The sequence below is a fragment of the Rhinatrema bivittatum genome, chromosome 16 (assembly GCF_901001135.1).
Source record: "Rhinatrema bivittatum chromosome 16, aRhiBiv1.1, whole genome shotgun sequence".
Taxonomy (NCBI): domain Eukaryota; kingdom Metazoa; phylum Chordata; class Amphibia; order Gymnophiona; family Rhinatrematidae; genus Rhinatrema; species Rhinatrema bivittatum.
This window is the reverse complement of record NC_042630.1, coordinates 31,485,872-31,513,799: the sequence shown is the minus strand read 5'-3', so window position 1 is coordinate 31,513,799 and position 27,928 is coordinate 31,485,872. Positions and strand designations below refer to the sequence as shown.

Below are 27,928 nucleotides of genomic sequence, written 5' to 3'. Positions count from 1 at the left end.
GCCTCATCTCTGACATCCCCACAGCTAGGAATGCTAAATGCTTTCCTAAAAGCATTTGATTACAATACAATAAAACCCCAAAACATGCACATACATGCACATAGGATTAAATTTTAGCCTAGTTTCCTATAAAAATTTATGTTGGTTTGTTTATTTATACAGCTTGTATTCTATGATTCCAAATATGTTCAATGCAGGGTATATGATAAGGTACATACTAAACAAATGACAACATACACGTATGTATAACATTAAAATTAAATAAAAACATATTAGATTAACATCATTAACTTAAAATTAATAACAATACATAAGGGACACAGTTTTAAATAAATTAAACTGCTCAGTATTGATGTACTATGCCTAATTGAAAGCTCATACAATTTTATTCAAATTTGTGTCACAGATAGTTGTAGAGCATCCAGTGGCTCCCTCCCCCCACAAGCTCATATTTTTCTTATGCCCTTGACCATGTTCATATTTAGAATCCCTTTTTCTTTTTTTTAGCCTTGGTTCTGTGCAAACAGACTTATCAGATCTATATGTATTCTGATGTCTTATAATTTTGAAATGGCTAGGCTTTGTGTATGTGTGATGGGGGGGTTCATCAGACTTTTCCACTTTTCAAAGGTGCTGAGTGATTTGTGCAAAATTGGCAATTTTCCCCATAGGATATGCTTGGGGACCTGAACGGACACTAGAATACAGTGGCATAAATTCAGGTTTGTAAAAGGCCCCTAGTGCAGTGGGGCAGGGAGGGAAGGTTCAGAAGCAGCTACAAGTGGGTTCCCTTCTCCCTTGGGTCTCTGTACAAAACAACCCTTTCCAAGCCAGTCAGTTTGGCATCTAAAATGGAGGAGGTGTGAGGGAGAGGGTACAACAGCAGCGAGGGTGAACACATCTCTAAGCAGAACTTGCACATATCCGGTATGCAAACCAACAATTTTCCTAAGTCTTTCATCCTCTCTTTCAGACTTACTCCGAACTCGCATCTCAAGTTGCTTAACTTTCAAATATCAGACAGCTGGGAGGTACCACCGGGGAGGTGGGTGGGGTAGATAAGTGATAAATGGGTGATCTTGCATAAGGAGAATGTCTTTGAATATGTGCCACACCATATTCAACTTTGCAGCGGTACCAAGAGGCTGTAGGAACAACTACTTTGGAAATGCTATCGTTATTCAACCTAAAAATATTTAAGAATTCCTTTTTACCTATTGGAGTGTTACTGTCAAGACAATTCATAGCCTTCAGAAACTGGCTGTTTCCAAATTCCACTGGACCTTCCTCACACTCTTCTAAGAAATCGTCTTGAGATATTTTTTTTAGTAGTAAGTGGCGTCCTGATGCCCGTAGACACATTTCATCCCAGAAATCCTTTTTAGCTATGTGGTTGGTCAAAGGGGACTGTAAATAAGCTGTTCCCTATAATTGCTCGTAAAATCCTTCTCTCGAAAACCCATTATTCATTTCAGGCGGAGGGCAAGGGGCCACCAGCACCATAAATTTGTTTGGGATCCTTTTTAGGTGAAATTCATTACCTTTATCTGTGGAGATGGAGTGAAATCCTTTTGCTAAGGTCAGTGCTTCCAACGGCTGCCTGCTGGCTTTGGGGTAATTTATAAGGTTGAAAAGGGGGTCCCTGGGCTTAATGATCCTTTGCTAAATTTTGGCTCTCAGGTATGTCCAGAGCATTGAATTAGGAAGGTGTCAAAAATGTATAAAACCTTCTTTCTCTAACCACTGTGCTGTGAAATTCCTAATTCAGATGTCAGCTGCGTTGTCTCACATGCTCTTTGCCCTTTGCCCTGTTTTGGACCGGTCTGACCAGAGTTCATTCAAAGTGACTGGAGCCCTGCAAAAAGACTCAAAGCGTCTCCTTTAGGATTTTCATATAAAGGATCTTCAGTGTAGTGCAGTGGGTAAGAGTGCAAATTATGAAACTGGGAGACCCGAGTTCTAATTCCACCATAGATTCGGCAAGCCATTAAATCATCCTACACCAGACTTTAGACTGTAAAAACTCTCTGAGGGTGTAGGTTCCTTGCAGTCCATTCTAGGATCCTGTATTTTCTTTGGGGAAGGAGAAGGCTTATAAGCATGATACTTTCTCTTCTACAGTGCTGGGCAATATTCCCTTCGAGGTGTGTGCAGATTTGTTTTCATGTAAACAATTTTTTTAAACCAATCATTTTTGAATGCCAGTATTAGGGTTGCATTTCTGTATATAGCACAAAGAAAAATGTACGTGAGCAACCATGTAAAACCTGTGAGTGATGATCCAAATGTTACTGATGCACTGAGCTTAGAGGGACCTGTGATGCAGTCACACTGAATGCCTCTGGTGCTGCTGTTATGAAGTGAGAGCTATTTACAGGCTGTGCAGAGTCAGCATTTCCTTGCTTGTTAAAGAAAGAGAAGGTGCTCTGTCCAAGGATTAAAGGGTCTTTGTTGGAAGGGTAGATACAGTGAGAACAAGCACAGGCTCTCACTTTCCAAAATATATCCTGTGGGTCAACTTTGCTGTGGCTGAAACTCAGCCAACTCCCTTTCACAAACTTCACAATGAGGGAAATAAACAAAACTAGGTGTGAATGCAAACTGATACCTTTGGACTGACATCAAAACTATACCAAAGCGTTGTTACCCCAGAGTTTTATTTAGCAGACAAGTCCCTCAGATATGGCAAAATGGCGAATGTGTACTGACAGATGCTCAGCAATGCGTTGGTCTCTTCAAGGAAGGGTTTGACATGCCATTTGCAGCCACATGGGGCACTGCGAGGGTACAGTGGATTTTAATTTCCCCCAAACTGGGCCAATTGGACAGTGCTTTGCCCAAATACACAAGCCTTCATCCATCGCTTTTGGATTGGTGAAGGCACCAGCAAGTATATGCAGTCACTGACGTAGCCTGTCCATGTTCCGCACTGACATTGATCAAGACAAAACTTTACCCCCGAGATCCCTTTGAGACTTCTGTTCCCCTTTAGCTAGCTCTGAGTGTGGCCAGTGCTGAACTGGTAGATCAGGTAGACAAAGACATGGGCCCGAGTCTGTCTCATGAGAAGGCACATTTCTGGGGGAAACTGAGATGGGTAGCACCCTCTTCTTTTGAGAGTTATTAAGTTTTATTTATTTATTTATTTATTTATTTATTTATTTATTTAGGATTTTTATATACCGACCTTCTTAATACAAGTATCAAATCAGGTCGGTTTCCAAAGAACAAAACTGTCGCGGTTAAGGCGTTACAATAAACAGAGTTTCTGAACATAGGAACATCAATAAATATTACATAAGCAACAGTAACTCGACAAAGTAACGTGGATAAATATGGGTACTAGCTAAATAGGGGTAGTGTAACTTGGGATATACATTTAATAGAAAAATGTGTAGATGGGCGCAAACATGAGTAGTGCAAGAGCTCGACGAACTAATGCATCAACAGAAGAGTGTATTCAATACAGGTGGACTGTCCATATCGTGGGTGGTCAAGGAGCTTGAGGAGGACTATTTTGTTCTTTGACCGGTGTCAGAATGTTCTTTTCTGGGGGAAACTGTGATGGGTAGCACCCTCTTCTTTTGAGAGTTATTAAGTATTAAAATGTTAATGAAACTATGTGATGTCCTTTCCCTGCACTCTGCCTTAGAGATACCGCACTGCTCTGCTTGTCAAGATTCTAAACATCTTTCACTATCAAAATAAATACAGGATTTGTGCCATCAGAAATACTTGTCACAGCTAAGGAACAAAGTGGGACTTTTTCTGTTAATGTGCCAATTGAGTCAGTGCTGGGGAAGCCTAAAGAAGTCGATTTATTAATTACCGAGGGAGGGTTTGCATGGATGGCAGGTTAGCTTGGCTATGCTTTCCAGCCAATGGCACATAGGAAGGAGAATGATTTTCTGCAAGTGGTCAAGCTTCTGTAACTCACAGCTGGGAGCTAAAGTGGTGCGTGCACTTGTAGTTTCTGTTGCTTTTAGGGATATCAGAATTACCTTTCCATGCACACAAGAAGTTGAAACCACAGCCTGGATCAGCGTGTTCCTTTTGCCATGAGTCAATCTAGTCCCCCGTGCTTCAATGGCTGCAGTTGCTGGGATACTGACAACCAGACATTTTGGCGGCCTTCGTGGTTAAAATTTGAAAGCAACGGAGAGTGTGCGCGGGACTGCCACTGTACCCAGCAAGGTCTGTTACCAAAACGCCTTTGGAATGGCTGAAGAAACTCAGTTGACAGCAGGCCCTATTACTTGTCCTCTTTCCCTTTGCTTCCCCCTTTATCCCTGTTCTCTGCTTGTCTAGAGAAGCCTCTCGAACCAACTGAAAATACAGAGACACCTTGTCATCCCCGGAGACGAAAGGATTGATAAATGCCTCAGCGTCTTGCCCTGGTGTAAAAGCCAGAAGATCAGGGCCTTTGCTCAGGCTGTGAACTCCAAGCTCGTGCGACCTGGGACATAACAAAGCCCTAGAAGAATAACAATTCGTGGCACTATATTTGACTTCCAGAGAGGCCTGAAAAGTGACAGTGGCAACTGGTGTCATGACTGGGTCAGACCCAGAGAAAAGAATGGGCGAGGGCTTGAATTTATGGCCTCCGGCTACACAGCCAGTTCCTGTTTGGCATGGCTTCCACCGCGGAGGAAATTCTGTGGGGTGCTCCTCCCCATGAGGAATGGGGTCTTGCTGTGTGTGCCACGGATATTTGTTCAAGCCTGGGCCTTTTGCACATAGCCGCGTGTAACCTGTTCGTCGCAGAGATATGATCGTCCTCCTGCTTTAGATAGGAAACAAAATGCAGCCGATTTGGCTGATGGAAATCTGGGCAGAATGAACTGTCATGCAGCACCAGTACAACTTATTAAGGAAGAATGTCATCGTGTTCGGTGCCTAACAAGATGTGTTTTGTCCAGTCAGTGGTTGGCTCATTTGTTGCATATTCCCTCTAGCATGTAAATATTAGCTCCGATCGCTTGGCAGCAGCCCAAAGTATTCTAGCTGAGCGGCGCCATTTCACGTCTCTATGTGCATGGGCTCACTGATTCTGTGTGTCCGTGGTCCCTGAATAAAACCCTCTCTGCTGTACACTCTGCTCTGGGTGACGACACCAACGCCATGCCTCTGCCTTTAGTCCCTGCTGAAGTGACCTTTTTTAGATGTGGCAGGGCAGGATGGGGTTGAGAGGGGAAGGTGTAAGGTCTTGTTGATGTCTGCAGAAAGTAGGAGGGAGCCAAAATAAGCAAGAAAACCCATCCCAAACTCTAGTAGCAAAGGAACATGGAAGAGGGGGGTCAACCTAGGGCTATCCAAATCCATCCTTCTGACGCCTGCCTTGAGCTATATTTTTTAACTAACAATTAAGCTCTGGACAACAAGGAAACAAAGATAATTTTTCAGCACTAGGCTGTCCCCTTCCATGACTTACATTCAGTGCGGAAAAACAAAGTCCTATCTTCTGGGTGTGTCTCTGCGTCTGAGTGTCTGAGTGTCATTCATTAAGACACCCAAAACAAGGAAGGCATCCATAATAATGCTTGGAAAGAAGGAAGAGTTTTTTTGGAAACAAATCCAAATGTCATGGTGGAAAAGCTACCCTTAGACACAGATGCTTGCTTTAAAGAGAGAATTGGGAGGACGGGGGGGAACCGAGTGGTACATTTCCAGTCTCACACCAAACTCCAGCCCTGTTACTACAGAACAGGCACTGACTGCAGCTCCCCCTGGTTCCCCGCTCATGTGCTGGGATCTGAAGGGAGCCAGGATATGTGGCCCTCGGTCAAGGATTGCCTCCTCAGTGACTGGGCTGATTGAGGTGGGGAGAGAGGGCAACCCTGGTGCCCATGAATGAAGAGCCAAGCTTGGTTTCTTCCAGTCCTAAATGGCAGCCCACATCAGTGGACGCCTGCACGTTGCACGTACGCCCCTACTTAGTTTAGAAGTAAGAAAAATGACTCAGTAAAGGACCAATCATCCACCCCTCCCCCCCTCCCCATCACTGAAGACAAATTAACACCATGAGCACTGTCCCACATTCCAGACCTCGTTGCCATCGGCTCTCTAAAGAATCAGCCGCCTAAGCTCACGAGGTTTTCTTTCTAAGCCTTCAGCTTTTGGGTCTATCTCTGGAATTTCTAAACTCGGAGCTCCAGTTTTCATGGACGCCTAGCTTGATGGCTAATCTGCACCAGACTACTTTTTTTCATGGCTGTGGCTTGCTCTAGCAACTTCTCCACTTACACCCCCCCCCCCACAAAAAAAGTTCCTCCTCCCTCCAGCCCCATTTTTCCCCTCCCCCCCCCCCCTTGCACATGATGGCATTCTCCTTGCTTAAGGAGAAAACAACAGCTCCTCTTGTCTTGCCTCCTTGCCCCCATCTCTCAGTAGGGGTCATGACCTTTGGTGACCTTTGGGTGACCTGTTCGGTCATGCCTCTCCCACATTCCAAAGAACAAAATGTGACCAGGCAGAGCCAGGGAGGCATAGCTACACCACACATTTCTCTGTCAGACGCCTTTCCCTTTTCCCTCTTTTCTGTTCTTCCCAAGTGTAAACACAGGGTGAAGCCCGATGCTTGGCATTACTGCTCACAAGTCTCAAATGTGTGCTAATTCAGCCATTTTTTGGTGTAGGCTGCCATGTAACCAGTCTATGTTGTTATACTTTTCCAGTTCAGTGTACCTTGTGTGTGTGCACTCTATGGATCAAAGGATTATTTATTTATTTTATTTATTTAAAGTCTCTTCTATACCGATAGCCGTTCGCACATCGTATCGGTTCACAAAGAACAAAAACTTTTGGGCGGAGCCCTTACAAGTAACCGAAGAATATAATTAACAGGAAGAGTGGATAATATTGAAAAGGCATAACAAAATCAATAAATAAATACAACAACTATAACGATCACTTGGTGTAGAAGACAACTTAAAAGCATTTTTTTTTTTTTTTTTTACAGTTGGGCAATCTGAAAGGCAGGAAGGCTAGCCAAGGTGTAGAAAGTTCTGAAGGAAGATAATGGCAACTAGCAAAATCCATTGCAATTTAGACTTTTACCTGTATATATATATATATATATATATATATATATTGTGTTTAAACTTTCTTCTTTAGCTTTTTGCCAGCCATTGTCCCTTCTTCTATCTTCTGTCCCCATACCTGGAGTGCAACATCCGTGCTGTACTCCTGCAGCTTTCTTTCTCCCGTAGATCGAATGCAGCGCCACCCTCCTGAAATTCAAATTCCATGCCTTCCAGCAAAATGCCTCCCTCACCACTACACATTAGTCGTCCCTGCCCTAGCACCTCTGTGCTTGTAAGCTCAGGCCATGGGTTTATGTGACAAGAGTAACTGGGCAGTCCGGAACATTTCACCGGCAGTGAAAATACCGATGTCATAGCTGCATTTCTGACACCAACCTTAGGCAAACCCAACGTTAAGTATTCACTGTCCATAAACACATTTATTTACTTGGAGATGGTGCATTGGTGAAACTGTCTTCACGGCAAACGTTTAGTGGTATTGTAGGAGAATAAAGTGTTATTTTTTGCTCTAGACAGGAATGGGAGGCTCAGATTTGCACACGAGTTTGGCCTGGTATTTCCTCCTTTCTCCTTTTTCTCCTAGCTCAGGTCAGCACCAGTCTGGGATCCTGGCACCATGAGCCTTCATTTGGTGCTATCTGGGGATTTTTTCCCTATTTTAATAGGATGTTGACATACACGTTCACAGACACACTCTCTCTCTCTGAATCTCACACTGTTTCTAGTCTGATCATTGCAGCAATAGTCCTGAGGCCAGGAGCCATGTATCAGGGCTTCTTCTGGAACCCTGTATCATGGGCTCTAAATCCAGCCAGTAGATGTTACTCCCTCCCTCCCATCAGGCGCTATGAACACATTGCCTCCATGGTATGCCCAGCCGTTGCTGGCCTGGGAATCAAAGTATGGACCTTCCACATAACCGCCGGCAACACTGCCAATGAGATGCCAGACTGATCCTTGGAGATCTCTTTAAAAAGACTATGGTCACCTTATTATTCTGATCCCATCCAAAGCCATCTTGTCAGTCTATATCTTTTTGTAATGCAGCAGGCAGTGGAAAGGCCGGGCAAAGGAAGGTATGATATGCCATCAGGTTATGTATCATGAGTAATGGAGTCCATCCCAACAGCTGTTGCATGACAGGGTGCCCCACACTGATAAATAACAGTGGCTAAATACCTATAGAGGGCATGCTTCTGTTTAGTATTCTTCAGATGATGGGCAGTAATTAGTGGACAGGAGTAAGCAGCAGAAAGCAAGCATGCTTCTACTCACAGTGATTCCAGGTGTGCCCCTGGCCGTAAGACGTGAAATCATAAACAACGCCAACCCTTTGAAGCACTACAAGCCTGGCAGGTGGGTCAGACCGGGCCAGTCTTGGTTTTCCTTTTCTTGTCTCTGTGGACTTGTAGCTCCAGTTTCTCTAAGAAAAGTCCATGAAAGCAATGGAGTAAAATGAGGACTGGCTCAGGCTGTCCCTGATGACATGGAGTCTCTGAATTACCTTGGCTTATGTTTTTTTAAGAGACTCCTGATTGAAGTAAGTAGATGATTTGAGTAGAGCTGCCCAATGCCGGGAAGAGTTTTCGCCATTACTTTTCTTCCTTTACATACCCCAGTGTATTGTGGAACTTGTAGTCCTCTTTCTTTAATTTGATATCTGCAGGTAACAGAATGCAACAGGAGTGGAGGGGAAGGAGAGGGTCAAAAAGCCAGGACCAGCCTAATGTCTCCAACAACTAGTCCTTGGGCAGCTGTGCTAAGATGGTAGTGGCTAAAGGAAGCAGAAGAGCTGTAGATGTGTTTTACTTCTAGATGGCAAGGTGACAAGAGGTATCAGTTGTATAGAAGAGGTTGACCATGAGTATTGTTCAAGGCAGTAGATGGCCTTATAGTCCCAGACACACAACTGGTGGAGGAGTGAGAGAAACACCGAATAGGAGTTTCTCTAGAAAGAATACATGCCGCCGACTAATAATTCTTCAAATGTCGGTAGTTTGAGAAAAATGAGATGTGAAGAGCTGATGTCCAAATGTGGGACAACAATGGACCAGAATTCGCCACTGAACACCATCCGCTAGCGAAGGGAGCAGAAGGAGGGGCACCCGGCAGTCTAATCTCGCAGTTGCTTCCACATGACATGATAACTTCCTGAGGAAAGAAAACAAGCCTTCCTGCCTCCCCAGTTGTTTAAGTACTTATAATGAACATTTGTAGCACATATGTGGTAACACTATATTAACCCTGCCTGACCTCCTGACAGTACAAACACTGCCACTACAGTACTCAGGACGGCTCAGCTCCTCATGGGGTCACCCGGCCCCGGGCTTTGATAGTTTCTGGCAGGAGAAATTATTTTTGACTGCAGCTTTGGCAGCCGCCTGACCCCACTGACCCCCAGCTGTTCGCCTCCATTGGTGGGAGGTTTGCAATGCAGGGGTCAGATGCTGGTCACTGCCTTTTCTAAACATGCTGAGCTAGAGACCGCCCCTTTGATAGCAATTTTTCCCCCCTAACATCTTCTCGTAGCTTTTACCTTTGCTTAACCGTACACCAGTGGTTCCCACTCAGCCTGAAGAGGTTCCCATCTTTATATTGGTCACAACCTCTGCTAAGTATGTTTTTCTATATTAGATATACATTTTCTATCCTATGTCATTGGTACTTATCCTTTCTATGTCATCACATTCCATCTATCTCACCAATGAAATAACGTTGAAGAAGGGCCGGTTCCCCTGCCATAGGCAGCTGTGCGTATATTTGCAGGAGATTCAATTTGTGATCCTCCATCTGTAAGGGGCTAATCGGGCTTGGCTGTGCTGTCTCAGGCCTGGGGAAGACTCTCATGTGGTAAGCCAAATAACAGTGCTAAGGGTGCTCCTCCTTCCAGCCCTTGGGCCAACACGCAGTCCTGCAGCTGCCCAGACATGCTGTATGGAAAGGATGATCAAAACTGAAGGACAATAATAGGAACCAAGGCAAAAGAAAATCATTTCAGAACGATGTACATTTTTCTTTTGTTTGTTATGAATGACCTAACCAGTGACTGTCTCTTGTGAGTGTTAATCATCAAGTAAAACTTATATTGACCAGTGGGTTGGTTGCAGGGAGCCATCCGGATGAGTAAACTGACCTTATGTTATATTTCAAAAGCCATGAGGACTTAAGAAGCCATGCTGGTGTTGGTGACTGGGTGATTGTGGGACCCTGTTGTTAGAAACTGGAGGGGAGAGATATTGGGGGGGGAACTAAAAAAAGATTATCTTGCAAGCTCAGCTACCTAGAATGGTGGTATACAATACAAGAAGCAGACAAAAATTATCTTGGATAAAAAGAACTATCCTGCAGGTGGTTATGCTGTAAGGCTGGCAGCTGTGATGTATCCTTGGTAGAGTGACTAGAAATAATTGGGCAGATTGGATTGATTATTGTTCTTTTTAAACTTCTATGTTACTCTGTTGCTATACATTCCTTATACAACATACCAAGGTCAAGCTATTTCCCCATTTCATTTTGATGTCTCAGATAGAAAATATGTCATAGGCCTGTGACAGGGCAGTTCTAAAAGTTCACTGAATATTATGAAAATCAGATAAATTGCTCGCTGGTCAATCAAGGGGTGCACATCATCATCTGCGTGCAGCAAGACAAAGATCATTTGCCTATTTGGCTGCACCTCTGGCCAATGGCACGAAAGCAATTTCTGAAGCGGCTGACGATGACATCACAGTCTTGGGCTGCAAATTTTTCCAACAAGTTGAACTGGCTTTAGATCATGTCCAAATGAGTTTGTACAAGGATAAATATTCATGTTTTCCTAGATCTGTAAAACATAGTTTAAAAAATGCTGTCAATCAGATTTTGTGAACGTGAAAATATGAAAAAAATGTTGATACATTACCCGTTGGCTTGGCAATGCCAACTTTTACCTTTTCTGGACTTGCAGAGAAGGATCTCAGGTTTTCTGCCATCTTCTAGAGCTGTTGGTCATGGTGGGAGCCCCATAATGGAAATCCTTTTCTTGCTTAGTAGAGGATGCATCCTAGTGATGAAAAAAAAAATTATAAAGAAGAGGTGACAAAAGCACAAGTTACAATGAAGAGGGAGCGAATGGAGGAGGGGATAGCGGCTTTTCTATATTGATGAAAAAAAGAGATGTCTAAAAAAATATACAACAAAATAAAAGCATGATGAAAACGTAGAAAATACATTTGAACCCCATCCTACTGCTAGGAAGAGACTTTGATAAAGGACACCTTGCTCTCCCAATTTATTTGATGTAGCCCTTGACATGAGAATCTTGGGATCTGTTCAGAGGTTCAAGGGAAGAGGCCACAGATGCTGTGTCGGTCATAATTCAAGAAAGAAAAAAAGGGCCGGGCCAATATGCCAACCCATATCCTTCTCTATTTTTGATGGCAACAAAGAAGTACAGTTTGCTGAACCTCCAGGTCTGAGGAACCTATCAGATCGTTGTCTGTATGGACTGTCCCCTAACCAGGTCTCAGAGTTTTCTACAGTTGTTTTTTTCCCCTTTGCTTTTTAAAAGGTTTTATCTTTCTTTTTTTTATTTTGGTTGGCAAGTAGGCTTCAGGACATCTGTTTTACTGAAGTTAAACTGATGGGGGGGGGGGGAAGGTTTGGGGGTGGAAGAGAAGGATTCAGAGGGAGGAGGAATTTAGGTTGTCAGAGAGGAAGAGAAAAGTGATGAGAATTTGGAATCAGTGGGAGAAGCAATGGGGAAAATACAGATGTGCAAAAGACTTCTATGCCATGTAACATTCCTCTGGCAGGCTCTGAGCTTAACAAGTTCAATTTATTTTTACTGCTTAAAAACAGGGTTTCTGAGTAATTTGATCAAAAGTCAGCCATGTTGTCACATGAGATGCCATTTTAATGCATCAGGCAGCCATTTTGAGAAAAAACATTAATTTTTCGTTCCTCCTTTGGGGCAATATGTGATATTACTGGAGTGCTGCGCGCATTCCTGAATGAAGTTGTCTCTCTAGAAAGTTTAGAACCACAAAAAAAAAGGCAGGAGTCAATAAAGCACATTTTTAAACATTATGGAAGGTCTCTGCAATTTTAAAGAAAATTCTTTGCACATTTACACTGCCTATGATCCATAACTTAGTCATTCTTACTGTGACGCACACTCCCTTCTGAGAGCTTGAAGGCTTATAGATTGTTAACATCCTTCCACCCACATAACCCCTTTCCACAAAACACAGGCCTCATTGACCGACGAAGGATGAAAGAGGACATGGCCTCATAAGAAAAAGTTCACTAAAGTTCAAGTTTGATGCAAGAGGCCAGTAGTTAGCAAGTCAAACACAAGGCATGGCCACTCACTTATACTACTTGGGAATAATACCAGGCTTCTGACTGGAGGCAGAAGAGGAATGTGGCAGGTCACAGCAATTGTGAATGCACAGAAACAGAAAAACCCACACCAGCCAAAAAAGGGAATGATGGGAAAAACCATGAACCGCCAATAGAAACCTAAGCGAAAATGCCAGCATCTTTAATCAATGATCTGATGGCGTCAGAAGCCACCCAACCAATCCCTTCTCTTCCTCCCCCTGAGGGTAAACAATGCGGCTTATTGTTAAGGTACTTCAGTCCCTACCCTTCCCCCAAGATCTTACACTTTTCTCATCTTTGAGTTCATTATAGAAGTGACAGAATTAAACCTCTCATAGGCTGAAACCCTGGTTGTATAGAACCCTTTATTGAAAGACACTGTAATGTTTCTGAAGTCCACATGATGAATGGCAATACCCATCCTGTATCAATTAAAAAGCAATTTTTAAAATTTCATGCAAGCAAAGACAAATCAAGGATGGCCGTACCAGTTACCAAGTGCTCCAGAGTTGCAGCGTTTGTTATTGAAAAAATTCTTCCCGGTGACATCCCATGCCAGTGGCTGGGTGTCCAACACCTGCATGACGTCATTGGAGACGTCATAGACCCACCAGACCTGGTTTCTGTGTGGAACCAGTGCCCGGCTGTTCACAGGGTTGCAGAGGGAAGAGTTGGGGGACGCAACTGTTTGTAGAAATTTTGCACACAAAAGTGAAACACTGGCCATATGTAACTGAGCAAAATAGCATCGGGGTCATAGGGCAGAAATCCGAAGATGCTGGAAATTGGGCAGAAAACATTTTTAGCCCCTGTAGACTTGGGAAAGCCACTGCTTATCCCAGTTATGTGCAAGGATTAGACCTAGTCTCTAGGACCCTTCTGGGTAATTGAGACCTGGATTGGCCACTGATGGAGACAGGATGCTGGGCTTGATGGACTTTTGGTCTGACCCAGTATGGCACTTCTTAAAAAAGAGTTAACCTGTGTAAAAAGGATTTCTGAACACTGGCCAGCCTCTGTGTATGTAAAAGCATATGTGCTGTGTAACAGGGTGCACACTTTCAACCGCTGAGAAAAACCGGCATTCCTATAGATGGTGGGGGATTGAGGGCGTGAATATAAATCCACGTTAATGCCTTCTTTTTTCCTGTATTTTTTGACAGGTTCTTAACGCTAGTTTCACTGTATTGTTACTGCATTGAGATGTAGGCCAATCTGATGATGTTGGAAACCTGGAAGTGGTGGGTTCTCCCATGGTGATGAACCTTCCAAGACCTCACGCAGAGTGAGGCTGTACCACTTCAAGATTGAACAGCCTTTCCACTGGCCAGAATTGCTCCTTTCCTGGATAAATTATATTTCTTTCAGCTCATTTCATCTTGGGATTTTTTTCCTCGTGCATTTTTTTTTTGTTTGGCTTATTTCCTTCATGATATTCTACTGGACCTGCTGGCAGGTGTGGCATTCAGGACCAGACATGACAACAGCCATATAATTTGGGACATGAAACGGAGTTTCTTTCCTGCAGGGTGAGCCTTAAAAATCTTCACTCTTATAGATGCGCTGTATGTGCCAGGACCTGCAACCTTTGCTAAACAAAAAGCCTCTGTTTGAGCAGTAATTGATGCCTTCGGGCCCTTGAGCCACTTAGTGTCCCGAGCTTTCTGCTTGCAGTTAGGTGGTTATGCCCAGCGTTGCTCGTTCCTGCCTTTTGCAGGTTACACAAAGGGCTGCTCGAAGGTTTATCGCCTCCCTTCCCCCCAGGATTTTCGGAGGACCCCCACGTCCTGTCACCCCAAGGGTTTCCTCAGAAGGCATTCGCTTGGCTGTAAAATGATTCTGGATCATGTTGGGAGCACAGTTTCCCCTTTCCTTCAGGAACCCACGTCTGACCCAGCCAGGCGACTGGCGACCCGAGGCTGTCCGGTCACCCTGCTCGGTGTTATCATTAAAAACAGAGCTTTCTGCTCTTGTGTCGATTTGGAAGGGGTCTCTCCTGGGCTCCAAAAAAAGTAGCAATTTTTGTTGTCAAACCTAAGCACCTGACCCTTTAGGACAAGTTAATTCTTTCTCCAGGCCCAAGGTCCGTGACCTGCCCCATGGAGGTTAAGCTGCACAGTAACTGATATTCCTGAGTGCTGCCTACCTCCCCACTCTGCATAGCCCTTCGGGGAGGGGGGGGGAAGGATGGAGCAGGGGAGGGGCATTGCAAATTACAGACCAGGACAGAGGACAAAGCCCGTGTTTGTGCAGAGCTGGACAAGCGGTCTCATGGGGTGGGAATGGTCAAAGGCTGTTCCACATCAGTGTTCAGCAATCTCTGAGAAAGTGTTTTAAAAGCGCTCAGTTGTGCTGGAGTGTCCGGTTCCCTGCGGTGGGACCACCTTGCATTCGTGCACCCCTGTGCCAGGGTTACACCCCAACCCTGCTTCCGGAGGTACCCTTAGTCCCTGGGATGGTGCTTCCTTTAACCCTGCCAGTCCCCTTTTCTCTTTTATTGCTCCCACCCCCCTTTTTTTCTTCTTTGCACCTCTGTTCATTAGGTAAGGGAGCCTTTGGCATATGCCCTCTATACATACCTCTTGCTCTCCAACAGGGGCTTCTGCAACGCCCTCTACACCCCCCCCCCCCCCCCCCCCCCCCCCGACTGCTTTAAAAATGTTAATGGGAAAACTTTAGTGAAAACAAGCTTTAAATAGCAGAACAGATTACAGTAATAGTCTGATCCTCTCTGCCTCCACACTGCCACCTCCAGAAAGTGTTATTCCGAGTGAGAAATCACTTAGCGACACTATAACTCCGAGGGGCCTTAGGAAATCCCTTGCAAAGAGAAGCTAAACTATGCTTCCCCTCCAGAGCCTCTCAGTTCCACCCCCCCCCCCATCATACCGGACACAACAGTATCAAAATCCTAAGGGGTTGCAAACGAAACGGGCAAAGAAGGGGAGGACAGAGAAAACTTTGGTCTGGCCACTAGTGCTGTCTCACAGACACTTGTAGATAGTGCAGGAGAAATAATCTGCTATCACTCCAGCTCCAGAGAGTAGACAGTTTAAAAAAATGGTTTCTATGAAAGAGGAATTGGGAGCAGCAAGACAAAGACAGGCGCAGAGAAGTGAGGGGAAAAGTTTGAGGTTAAGCGAGGTCTATTGTAAGGTACTAGTGGGTCTGCAGTAAGTGGGGTAGGTGGGCAGAGACTGGATGGGCTCAGAAGTCTTTATCTACCATCATATTTTAGATTTCTAAACTGTTGATATAAGCTTTTCCCAGCCCTTTTCCCTTGTCCCCATGGATTCACTGGGTATCCCCTGCCACAATGTCTGCGGTGTCGCTCAGTCATGCCTGGATTTGAGCTGTCTGGGCTGATAAAGAGGCTCTGTGATGGATGGTGCATTCATACCAGGCTAAGGAGCTGGGGGATCAGTGCCGGACACAGCAAATTCTGCACAGAGAACTCTCAAACAACTGTCTTCAGAGGGCCACAAAAGACCCCCTTTCTTTAAAAGCCACCACATGGTCGTAAAAAGCGATAGAGGGGAACTGTGAGATCTCGCTACTTAGGGAGTATCCTAATGCTGCCTCATAAATCAGTTGAAATGATTGTAGAGACAGGGCCCACACTCATTAAAATGTTTCCTTGTCCAAGGTGTAAAGCAGGGGGCATGGCCATTATTTAAAGAATTTCTCTCGCTCTGTGTGTGTTTGTGTATGTGTGTGTGTGTGTATATATATATATATATATATATATATATATATATTGAACAAACACATTGAACAAAAAAAGAAAGGAAACCCAGGAATAAGACTAACAGGCAGATGCATAAGGACCAGGAAACAGGCAAGCTACTGCAGATGAACTTTTGTCAGATTTGCTGAGTTTCACTGCATATCGTGGCCCTGTTTATAATGCAGATAGTACAACATTTCCTGCTAACTCCTCTGTCCAGAAACCTGTTCTGCATGTCAGGAAACTTGGCTGAGGAAAACCAGGTGCTGAAATGGGTTGAACGGCACCACCTTGCTTGCCTGCCGATATCCTGCACCTCAGGGCCAATGGATTGGTGTCAGGGCTCCCAACCAATGGTAAGGCAGCTTTGACAAAGCCTGCCAACACCACGACCTGCCCCGCGCACACACCCTTTCCCCAAGTTGCACCTTGGCTGACTGACCACACAGCCCACCAGAGAAGCATCCAGTGGGAACATTTTTCCTGTATTGAGATTTGTGTAGACTTGGCTTCCTGTAATCTTTTGAGAACATGGCAGTTTCTTTCAGACTCCCTCCTTTCCTTTTGTGGCTTACATGTTCACAGACTCGCAGAATGACTCAAAAGGGCAGCGTGGCCATCCCCCTCCCCCCCCCCCCTTGGTGCCTAGGGCAGTCGCCTTTCTTGCCCACCCCTTGTGATGGCCCTGTGAAATGGTATGTTATTTTGTATCTAATATACTCCATTGGGTAAGGCCAAGGCACCAGGAAAATGGCACTGAAATTTCTTCATGGCATGAGCCCTACATCTCCCTGGCATTGGTGAAAGGCCAGAGATTTAACGAGGGCAGTAACTCATACCCGCCTGACCCTTGCTTTTCAGCTCCATCCTGGTTTGAGTGGTGTTTTTATTTACAAAACAGTTCAGCCCTACACAGAATTATAATTACCTGTCATTAATCATCATTTACAGCAAGAACTGCTGTTTAGCGGCCTGAGATCAATGACAAATGCCCAGTACACAAATGCAAATAGAGCAATTAAGCAGATGATTGGAGGCCCCAGCTAGGGAAGGCACAGCTTATAGGACAGCAGGTCAAGTGTCTGTCACTGGAAAGTAAGTTCACATGTTCTGATAGGACTGGAACTGCAGAGGACATGTGCATCCTCTCTTTTTAATGTCTACATGGCCCCAATTGGTAAACTGCTCCAAGAAGCTCAAATCCTTTATCACACCTATGCATAGGAAATCCAGTTACTGTGCCCTCTGGCATGTAGAAAAAAATGACTGGAAAAAACCCCAAAAAATCACTAAACTAAACCATGGTCTTACAATGATCTCAGAATGGCTACAGCACAACATGCAAAAGCTGAACCCTCAAAATAAAACAGAGCCTGGTATTATGGATTGGAAAGAAAGACTACAATCATATCCACACAAGAGTGACTCTAGAAGGAACAACTCTACTTTCTAGCCACCGGGCTCGCAGCCTGCGTTTCATCCTGGACTCCAAACTGCCCACAGAAGCCCAGATACTAGCATTAACAGAATCCGCCGTCTTACAACTGCACCAATTATGCTGCCTCTGCCCCTTCTTTGATGGCAGTAGTCCAGGCCTGTGGAGTCACCTGGTAGGACAACTGCAACTCCCTCTACATTGGACTACTTAAGAAGCTAAACCATCACCTGCAGCTCATACAGAATGCAGCAGCACAAATGGTGCTAAATGCCAGTAAATGTGGCCAAGTCAGCCCCTCCTAAAACCCTACACTAGCTTCTAACACACTACCATACCATATTCAAAATCCTGGTGTCCTGGCCTTCAAGATCCTGGCACCAGTCTTATCGCACCGATCAGCACTCCCTTTAACCATCCTGCGGGCTGCTGCACACACTACCTCAAGCTTGCTTAATGGTTCCAGCCTGAAAGGGCATACAACTCACAAACACCAGAAAGAGAACTTTCTTGGGATCTCAATCCCCACCCTCTGGAACTCCCCCTGCTCACTCCAGACCGCCTCACTTTCAGGAAATGACTGAAAACCTGTCTATTTGTAGCAGCCTTCAGCCCACAGCCAGTTCTGTGAGCCCTGACTAGATCCAGTAACTAGAACCTCAGCCTTCAATTACCTATGTAAACTGCACCATGGCAGTGACCTCAGTGTCTATGCCTGTTGCATACTTTTAACCTATGCAGCTGTACTGGTGCTGGAGCCACTTGGCAATAGCGATCATAACATGATCAAATTTGAACTAATGACTGGAAGGGGGGACAATATGTAAATCTACAGCTCTAACACTAAATTTTCAAAAGGGAAACTTTGATAAAATAAGGAAAATAGAAAAAAAAACTGCAAGGTGCAGACCATGAGCCTGAATTCAGTGCCAGGAAAAATAGTGGAAATTATTCTAAAGATCAAAATCACAGAACATATAGAAAGACATGGTTTAATGGAACAAAGTCAGCATGGCTTAACCAAGGCAAGTCTTACCTCACAAACCTGCTTCATTTTTTGAAGGGGGTTAATAAACATGTGGATAAAGGTGAACCGGTAGATGGATTTTCTGAAGGCGTTTGACAAAGTCCCTTATGAGAGGCTTTTCAGAAAACTAAAACGTCATGGGATTGGAGGCGATGTCCTTTCATGGATTACAAACTGGTTAAAAGAGAGGAAACAGAGTAGGATTAAATAGTCAATTTTCTCAGTGGAAAAGGGTAAACAGTGGAGTGCTTCAGGGATCTGTACTTGGACCAGTGCTTTTCAATATATTTATAAATCATCTGGAAAGGAATACGACGAGTGAGGTAATCAAATTTGCAGATGATACAAAATTATTCAGAGTAGTTAAATCACAAGTGGATTGTGATACATTGCAGGAGGACCTTGCGAGACTGAAAGATTGGGCATCCAAATGGCAGATGAAATTTAATGAGGACAAGTGCAAGGTGTTGCATATAGGGAAAAATAATCCACGCAATAGTTACACGATGTTAGGTTCCACATTAGGAGCTACCACCCAGGAAAGAGATCTAGGCATCATAGTGGATAATACATTGAAATCGTTGGCTCAGTGTGCTGAAGCAGTCAAAAAAGCAACCAATATTAGGAATTATTAGGAAGGGAATAGTGAATAAAACGGAAATGTCATATTGCCTCTATATCGCTCCATGGTGAGACCGCACTGTGTACAGTTCTGGTCACCGCATCTCAAAAAAGATATAGTTGCACTGGAGAAGATACAGAGAAGGGCGACCAAAATGATAAAGGGGATGGAGCATCTCTCCTATGAGGAAAGACTAAAGAGGTTAGGGCTGTTCAACTTGGAGAAGAGACGGCTGAGAGGGGATATGATAGAGGTCTTTAAAAACATGAGAGGTCTTGAACGAATAGATGAGAATCGGTTATTCACATTTTCAGATAACAGAAGGACTACGGGGCACTCCAGGAAGTTAGCAAGTAGCACATTTAAGACTAATTGGAGAAAACTCTTTTTCACTAAGTGCACATTAAGCTCTGGAATTTGTTGCCAGAGGATGTGGTTAGTGCAGTCAGTGTAGCTGGGTTTAAAAAAGGTTTGGATAAGTTCTTGGAGGAGAAGTCCATTAACTGCTATTAATCAAGTCGACTTAGGGAATGGTCTCTCCTATTACTGGCATCAGTAGCATGGGATCTTCTTAGTGTTTGGGTACTTGCCAGGTTCTTGTGGCCTGGTTTGACCTCTGTTGGAAACAGGATGCTGGGCTTGATGGACTCTTGGTCTGACCCCACATGGCAATTTCTTATGTTCTTATGCCTTCCACCTTGACAAGCCACCACCACATTATAGACCTACCAAGTTCCCTACTAGATGTATCCCAGACTTAAAGTCTACTCCTACTGTAATCAGACCTATGCCAAGCTGTACTGGTACTGAATAATATTTTCATACTAAATAATGCATCTATGTTTATTTTTTTCTGGACTTGACATGTATAACTTTGATTGTAATCCACCTTGAGGCATGCTTAGAAAAAAGCAGAATATCAAATGTTCATATAAATAACACCCTTTATATCTTTAATATTTAAATTTACCTTACGCCTACCAAACTCACTACTACAGAGCTGGTGCCAAGGTATTAGGCACCCTAAGCAAATCTTTGGTCTTGTCGCCTCTTCCCCCCCCCCCCCCCCCCTCCAAAATTACTTACTGATGGCAATTCAGACAAAGCCCTTCCTCCTCTCACTAACTTCACACACTGCAATAGTCTCCTTCCTTCATCCCTTCCCTAAAGTCACACATTGCGATGGAGTCTCCCTCCTTCCTCCCCTCCCTTGACCTCATACACTGAGATGGAACCTCACTCCATTTTCCCATCCCTGACCTCACACACTGAGATGGAACCTCACTCCATCCTCCCATCCCTTACCTCACACACTGAGATGGAACCTCACTCCATCCCTGACTTCACACACTGAGATGGACCCTCACTCCATCCTCCCCCATCCCTGACCTCACACACTGAGATGGAACCTCACTCCATCCTCCCATCCCTGATCTCACACACTGAGATGGAATCTCACTCCATCCTCCCATCCCTGACCTTATACACTGAGATGGAACCTCACTCCATCCTCCCATCCCTGACCTCACACACTGAGATGGAACCTCACTCCATCCTCCCATCCCTGACCTCATACACTGAGATGGAACCTCACTCCATCCTCCCATCCCTGACCTCACACACTGAGATGGAACCTCACTCCATCCTCCCATCCCTGACCTCAGACACTTGAGATGGACCCTCACTCCATCCTCCCATCCCTGACCTCACACACTGAGATGAAACCTCACTCCATTCTCCCATCCCTGACCTCAGACACTTGAGATGGAACCTCACTCCATTCTCCCTGACCTCACGCACTGAGATGGAACCTCACTCCATCCTCCCATCCCTGACCTCACACACTGAGATGGAACCTCACTCCATTCTCCCATCCCTGACCTCACACACTGAGATGAAACCTCACTCCATTCTCCCATCCCTGACCTCAGACACTTGAGATGGAACCTCACTCCATTCTCCCTGACCTCACGCACTGAGATGGAACCTCACTCCATCCTCCCATCCCTGACCTCACACACTGAGATGGAACCTCACTCCCATTCTCCCCATCCCCGACCTCACACACTGAGATGGAACCTCACTCCATCCTCCTATCCCTGACCTCACACACTGAGATGGAACCTCACTCCATTCTCCCTGACCTCACGCACTGAGATGGAACCTCACTCCATCCTCCCATCCCTGACCTCACACACTGAGATGGAACCTCACTCCATCCTCCCATCCCTGACCTCCCACACTGAGATGGAACCTCACTCCATTCTCCAATCCCCTACCTCACACACCTGAGATGGAACCTCACTCCATTCTCCCTGACCTCACGCACTGAGATGGAACCTCCCTCCATCCCTGACCTCACACACTGAGATGGACCCTCACTCCATCCTCCCCCATCCCTGACCTCACACACTGAGATGGAACCTCACTCCATCCTCCCATCCCTGATCTCACACACTGAGATGGAATCTCACTCCATCCTCCCATCCCTGACCTTATACACTGAGATGGAACCTCACTCCATCCTCCCATCCCTGACCTCACACACTGAGATGGAACCTCACTCCATCCTCCCATCCCTGACCTCATACACTGAGATGGAACCTCACTCCATCCTCCCATCCCTGACCTCACACACTGAGATGGAACCTCACTCCATCCCTCCCATCCCTGACCTCAGACACTTGAGATGGACCCTCACTCCATCCTCCCCATCCCTGACCTCACACACTGAGATGAAACCTCACTCATTCTCCCATCCCTGACCTCAGACACTTGAGATGGAACCTCACTCCATTCTCCCTGACCTCACGCACTGAGATGGAACCTCACTCCATCCTCCCATCCCTGACCTCACACACTGAGATGGAACCTCACTCCATTCTCCCATCCCCGACCTCACACACTGAGATGGAACCTCACTCCATCCTCCTATCCCTGACCTCACACACTGAGATGGAATCTCACTCCATTCTCCCTGACCTCACGCACTGAGATGGAACCTCACTCCATTCTCCCATCCCTGACCTCACACACTGAGATGAACCTCACTCCATTCTCCCATCCCTGACCTCAGACACTTGAGATGGAACCTCACTCCATTCTCCCTGACCTCACGCACTGAGATGGAACCTCACTCCATTCTCCCTGACCTCACGCACTGAGATGGACCCTCACTCCATCCTCCCATCTCTGACCTCACACACTGAGATGGAACCTCACTCCATTCTCCCATCCCCGACCTCACACACTGAGATGGAACCTCACTCCATCCTCCCATCCCCGACCTCACGCACTGAGATGGAACCTCACTCCATCCTCCCATCCCGACCTCATACACTGAGATGGAACCTCACTCCATCCTCCCATCCCTGACCTCACACACTGAGATGGACACCTCACTCCATCCTCCCATCCCTGACCTCACACACTGAGGTGGAACCTCACTCCATTCTCCCATCCCTGACCTCACACACTGAGATGGAACCTCACTCCATCCTCCCATCCCTGACCTCACACACTGAGATGGAACCTCACTCCATCCTCCCATCCCTGACCTCACACACTGAGGTGGAACCTCACTCCATTCTCCCATCCCTGACCTCACACACTGAGATGGAACCTCACTCCATCCTCCCATCCCTGACCTCACACACTGAGATGGAACCTCACTCCATCCTCCCATCCCTGACCTCACACACTGAGATGGACCCTCACTCCATCCTCCCATCCCTGACCTCACGACACTGAGATGAAACCTCACTCCATTCTCCCATCCCTGACCTCACACACTGAGATGGAACCTCACTCCATCCTCCCATCCCCGACCTCACGCACTGAGATGGAACCTCACTCCATCCTCCCATCCCTGACCTCACACACTGAGATGGAACCTCACTCCATTCTCCCATCCCCGACCTCACACACTGAGATGGAACCTCACTCCATCCTCCCATCCCTGACCTCACACACTGAGATGGAACCTCACTCCATCCTCCCATCCCTGACCTCACACACTGAGATGAAACCTCACTCCATTCTCCCATCCCTGACCTCACACACTGAGATGGAACCTCACTCCATCCTCCCATCCCTGACCTCACACACTGAGATGGAACCTCACTCCATCCTCCCATCCATGACTCATACACTGAGATGGAACCTCACTCCATCCTCCCTCCCCGACCTCATACACTGAGATGGAACCTACTCACCTCCCATCTCCCATCCCCGACCTCACACACTGAGATGGAACCTCACTCCATCCTCCCATCCCTGACCTTATACACTGAGATGGAACCTCACTCCATCCTCCCATCCTGACCTCACACACTGAGATGGACCCTCACTCCATCCTCCCATCCCTGACCTCAGACACTGAGATGGAACCTTCACTCCATCCTCCCATCCCCCTGACCTCACACACTGAGATGGGACCCTCACTCCATCCTCCCATCCCTGACCTCACACACTGAGATGGAACCTCACTCCATCCTCCCATCCCTGACCTCACACACTGAGATGAAACCTCACTCCATTCTCCCTGACCTCACGCACTGAGATGGAACCTCACTCCATCCTCCCATCCCCTGACCTTATACACTGAGATGGAACCTCACTCCATCCTCCCATCCCTGACCTCACTCACACACTGAAGATGGACCCTCACTCCATCCTCCCATCCCTGACCTCAGACACTGAGATGGAACCTCACTCCATCCTCCCATCCCTGACCTCACACACTGAGATGGAACCTCACTCCATTCTCCCTGACCTCACGCACTGAGATGGAACCTCACTCCATCCTCCCATCCCTGACCTCACACAACAATGATTGGGACACATAGAAGGGTAGGACAAGGAAAGTGGAAGGTGTAGGGATGAACTATGGGGTTGCTACGAAGAAGGATCATGGTGCCATAACCCCCCTTTAGGGGCTGGCTCCGAAGTGAGTTGGAGAACTACAAGAGAAGTATTGAGATGACCGTGGTGTGAGGGGAATATCATTTTATGTAAAAATGCAAAATTTTGGCAGGACAGGTGCCTGCAAAGAGCCTATTAATTAATGCTCGTTATTCCTACACCCTTTCCTAGGGGGCATATGTTGTTTTGACTGTTCTGAGATGCATCAGCTGACATTTTCAGAGTCACCGCCAGCCCTCTGCGAACCAGCCTCCCTAAATCACCCCTACTAAAACGAGCCACATTCAGGGCTGTTAATTACCTGGATTTGTAATTAAGCCATACATTTCCAGCCTCTGCTTAGATAATTAAGCATGCAGCTAACTTACTTTTTACAAATGCTTTTGGATTTGCTCTCCTTTGCCCCTCCCTTTTCATGGAACAAATGCTGATGGGAGGAAGAGAGGGGGGGGGGGGATTGTGTTTGGAGGCCGGTATCATCACTCTCTGGGACCATGGAGGAATAAGCAGCGATTCTCACTTTCAAAGGACAGTGGAAGGGACACCAATGTTAAAAATATGTGTATATAGATATATATATATATATATATATAAACCTCAAAAAAAGAACACTGACAACGTATAGGTCCAACGGAACAACATTAAAGATATGCTTACATAAGTTGATAAGTCTAACACTTAACTGAGATGAAAAAGCCAGTTCATAACCTTACTGCATGCAACCGTAAGCATTTTCCCCTGGCCCTTTATCAACGCCAGGCTTTGCAAGATCTTGTAATCATTACTGGCACAAAATAACATCCAAGTGTATTATAAAGTCCTGATATGTGAAGTGTGTGGTAAGCCAATCACATCAAAGTGGGGATGTTTAAATGCAGAATATTTTTTTAAGTTCCAAGCTGAACCTACTTTGAGATATCCCAGCGCCATTAGATACTGTTTGGTTATTGCATGTACTGTGAATGATAATCCCCACTTTGATGGTGATTGGACTATCGCAGATTTCACAAATCGGGACTTTTGATAATGCACTGGGATGTTATTTTTGCTGCCAGTAATGATTACAAGTTCTCTGCAAAGCATGGCGTGACCAAAACGGCCAGGAAAGTGCTTACGGCTGCATGCAGTAAGTTATGTGAACTGGCTTTTTTCATCTCAGTTAAGTGTTTTGACGTCACTTATTTGAAGCAGATCATTATTGTTTCAGTTGGATCTGTGTGTTTTTCAGGGTTCTATTTTCTGAGTTATATATTATTTGAGAGCACTATTTTTAATATCTTTGTTGTTACTGTAGATATATATATACATACACACACAACATTTCTTCCATTCTGTTTTCACTCCCTCTACTATCAAAGAACTGAAGTCCCTGGAAAAATGTGTTTCTCTTTCCACTGTGGAATGTGGCAGAGAGCATGAAGAATTGATTGATTGGTTTTCTGAATACACATCGCTTGCTCACAATAGTGAAAGAGTTGGACTTTCTCTTTCAGCGTTAACAGCCTTTTAAGGTTTATGTTTTCCAATAGATATCAGACTAGTATCCCTAAGAGGAACCCCGCCGGGCCTTTATGAGTCAGTAAAATGTGTGCCCAGAGAGAGCCGAGGGTGAGATTAGTCACCAACTACTGGGCAAATCACACATGAGCTGCCACCAGCGTTGCCTTGGAAGGCAGGACTGCCCTCCAAAAGAGTTTTCCACCTCTTCTTCGCTGTCTCCTGAATTCTAGGGCCAGTGGTAAAGCACTGGCCCCATTTCTCTGGGCCTCCTGTGGGAGCAGGTCAGTGACCTCTTCACAGGGACAGGGTTCCAGTCGCTCTTCTTAGCAGGTTCGCCAGCCTTTTCAAAAGGATACTCCTGCTCCCTGGATTACTATTCCTAATACCACTGATCAGAGGCGTATGTAGCATTGTACGGAAGCACATAAGAGAGAGCCCCTGCCCCGTATAACTTTCAGTCTGTTCGAGACACACAGGCTATGGAAGATTTCAGGAAATATATTTATTACAGAAAACATGATTAAAATCAACCTGGCTACATTCAAATAAAAAAAAAATCAGGAAGTACCACAAATGCCTCCACCGCTATCCCTAACAGCAGCAAGCTTAAAGGGTGCATTCCTCCCCCAGGAATGGGGACCGGAAGGGCCACAGGTGGCCAGCTGGAACTTCCAAAGGGTTAATTCTCCTCTCCCCCACCTTCCAGCCCTGTTTGATTCTCAGGGCTGGAACGAGAAACTCCAGGGCTCAGAGAGGAAACCAAAGAGTGGCCCCAGCCAGTGTAAAGCACCCCTAAAGCTCTGCCTCAACTTCACCAGGGGAGGCCCTTGTGGTGCTGGAGCCCTGCCCTCCCCTTTAAACTGGCCCTGCTTATTCTTAAATTCAGGAAAGGTTTATAGGGATGCCGGCATGGTGCAGTGGTTACAGCACAGAGCCATGATCCCAATTTCATCCCCCTAATCTGTTGTGAATGCAGACCTTGAACAGGTCACTTAACCTCCCGCTTCCAAGTTCAGATGGGAAGATGTTGTAGGAAAAGGCCATTGTGCAGTACATGGACGAGTCTGACTTCCTCTCCCGCATTAGGAGAGCTGAACACAGGGGATTTCTGCTTTGAATGTGCATTTTCTCCATCATCAGTTTGGAGCAGACCCTGTTCTGGATGCACGGCAGGCTAACCATGCTTTTGCTCAGCATTGCAGGCCAGGGACCCTCGATAATCATGCAACAGAGTTTGGCAAAGGATTTGGTTGAAGGAATTATTCAGAAACATGACACTGCTTCCTCTCCTGGGTTTTCCCAGGTTTGTGTTCACCGAGCTTTGCGCTCACACACAACCCTCCCCCCCCAACTTCTTGTCCTTCTCTGCCTGTCTTTTGCCACTTTGTTCCCACTCATTTGAGCAGAAAATGCTCGGCATCTGCTTGCTGTGATGTTTGCTTCTGGCTGTCAGGCGGAGATTCATACATTATGGAACTCCCCCACCAAGTGCATTCAACAGGGACCGCAGCATTCCTGAGCTGCATAGGGATCTGCCCGAGAGCCATCACCTCCCCCAGGGACAGTGTGCTGAACTGAAGGACGCGCAGACTGACCAACACTTAGAAAAAAAACAAGAACTGTCCATTGTAATAGCTAGAAAGAAGCAAGCCAGCAGGCATCTTAATTTTAGCAGCACTCGCACCTCATTGATTATCTATCATGTCAACCTTTCCTGCCATTTCTGGTTATCTTTTACTGTTAGAATGTAAATTCCCACCACCTTCACTATTCTTTGCATCACCCCTACAATATCCTTCTTCTCTTGTAACCCATCGCCCCTCTCCCACCCCCACACACTCACACTGCTGCCCGTAACTATACAGAATGGAACAGAACTTCAATAGAAATCCAGTTCTGTAAACAGCCCGAGTAAAGGCTGCAAAGCAGAATTAGGACACTTCCCACCATGCAAAAAAAGACTATTCAAATTCTGGTGTCACTTCAGTAACAGCGATACAAACTCCCTTCACTTCTAGCACTTTGTGAAGGAAGCAACAAAACCAAGGGAAAAGCAAGAGAAAACTCTCCAAATATATACAAACCAAAAACTTTAATCCAGTGTCATCATTTCTGAGTATTACTTATCTTCAACAGCACAATCAAATACATAGAACCATATATTCCAAAATCTAGACCAACCATCAATCACCAACAACAAAACATATCAAAGACATAATAGGGCCCAAATAAAAGATAAAAACATCAAACATAAAAACATATAATAACAATGGTATATCATACAAAA

General features: G+C 45.6%; 1 protein-coding gene across 7 annotated transcripts in view; it reads left to right on the top strand.

Moving 5' to 3' along the window:
• Positions 1-27,928, top strand: part of BOLA1 (bolA family member 1) — a 315,604-nt gene that overhangs the window by 254,139 nt on the left and 33,537 nt on the right. The gene's annotated exons all lie outside the window — the stretch shown is intronic.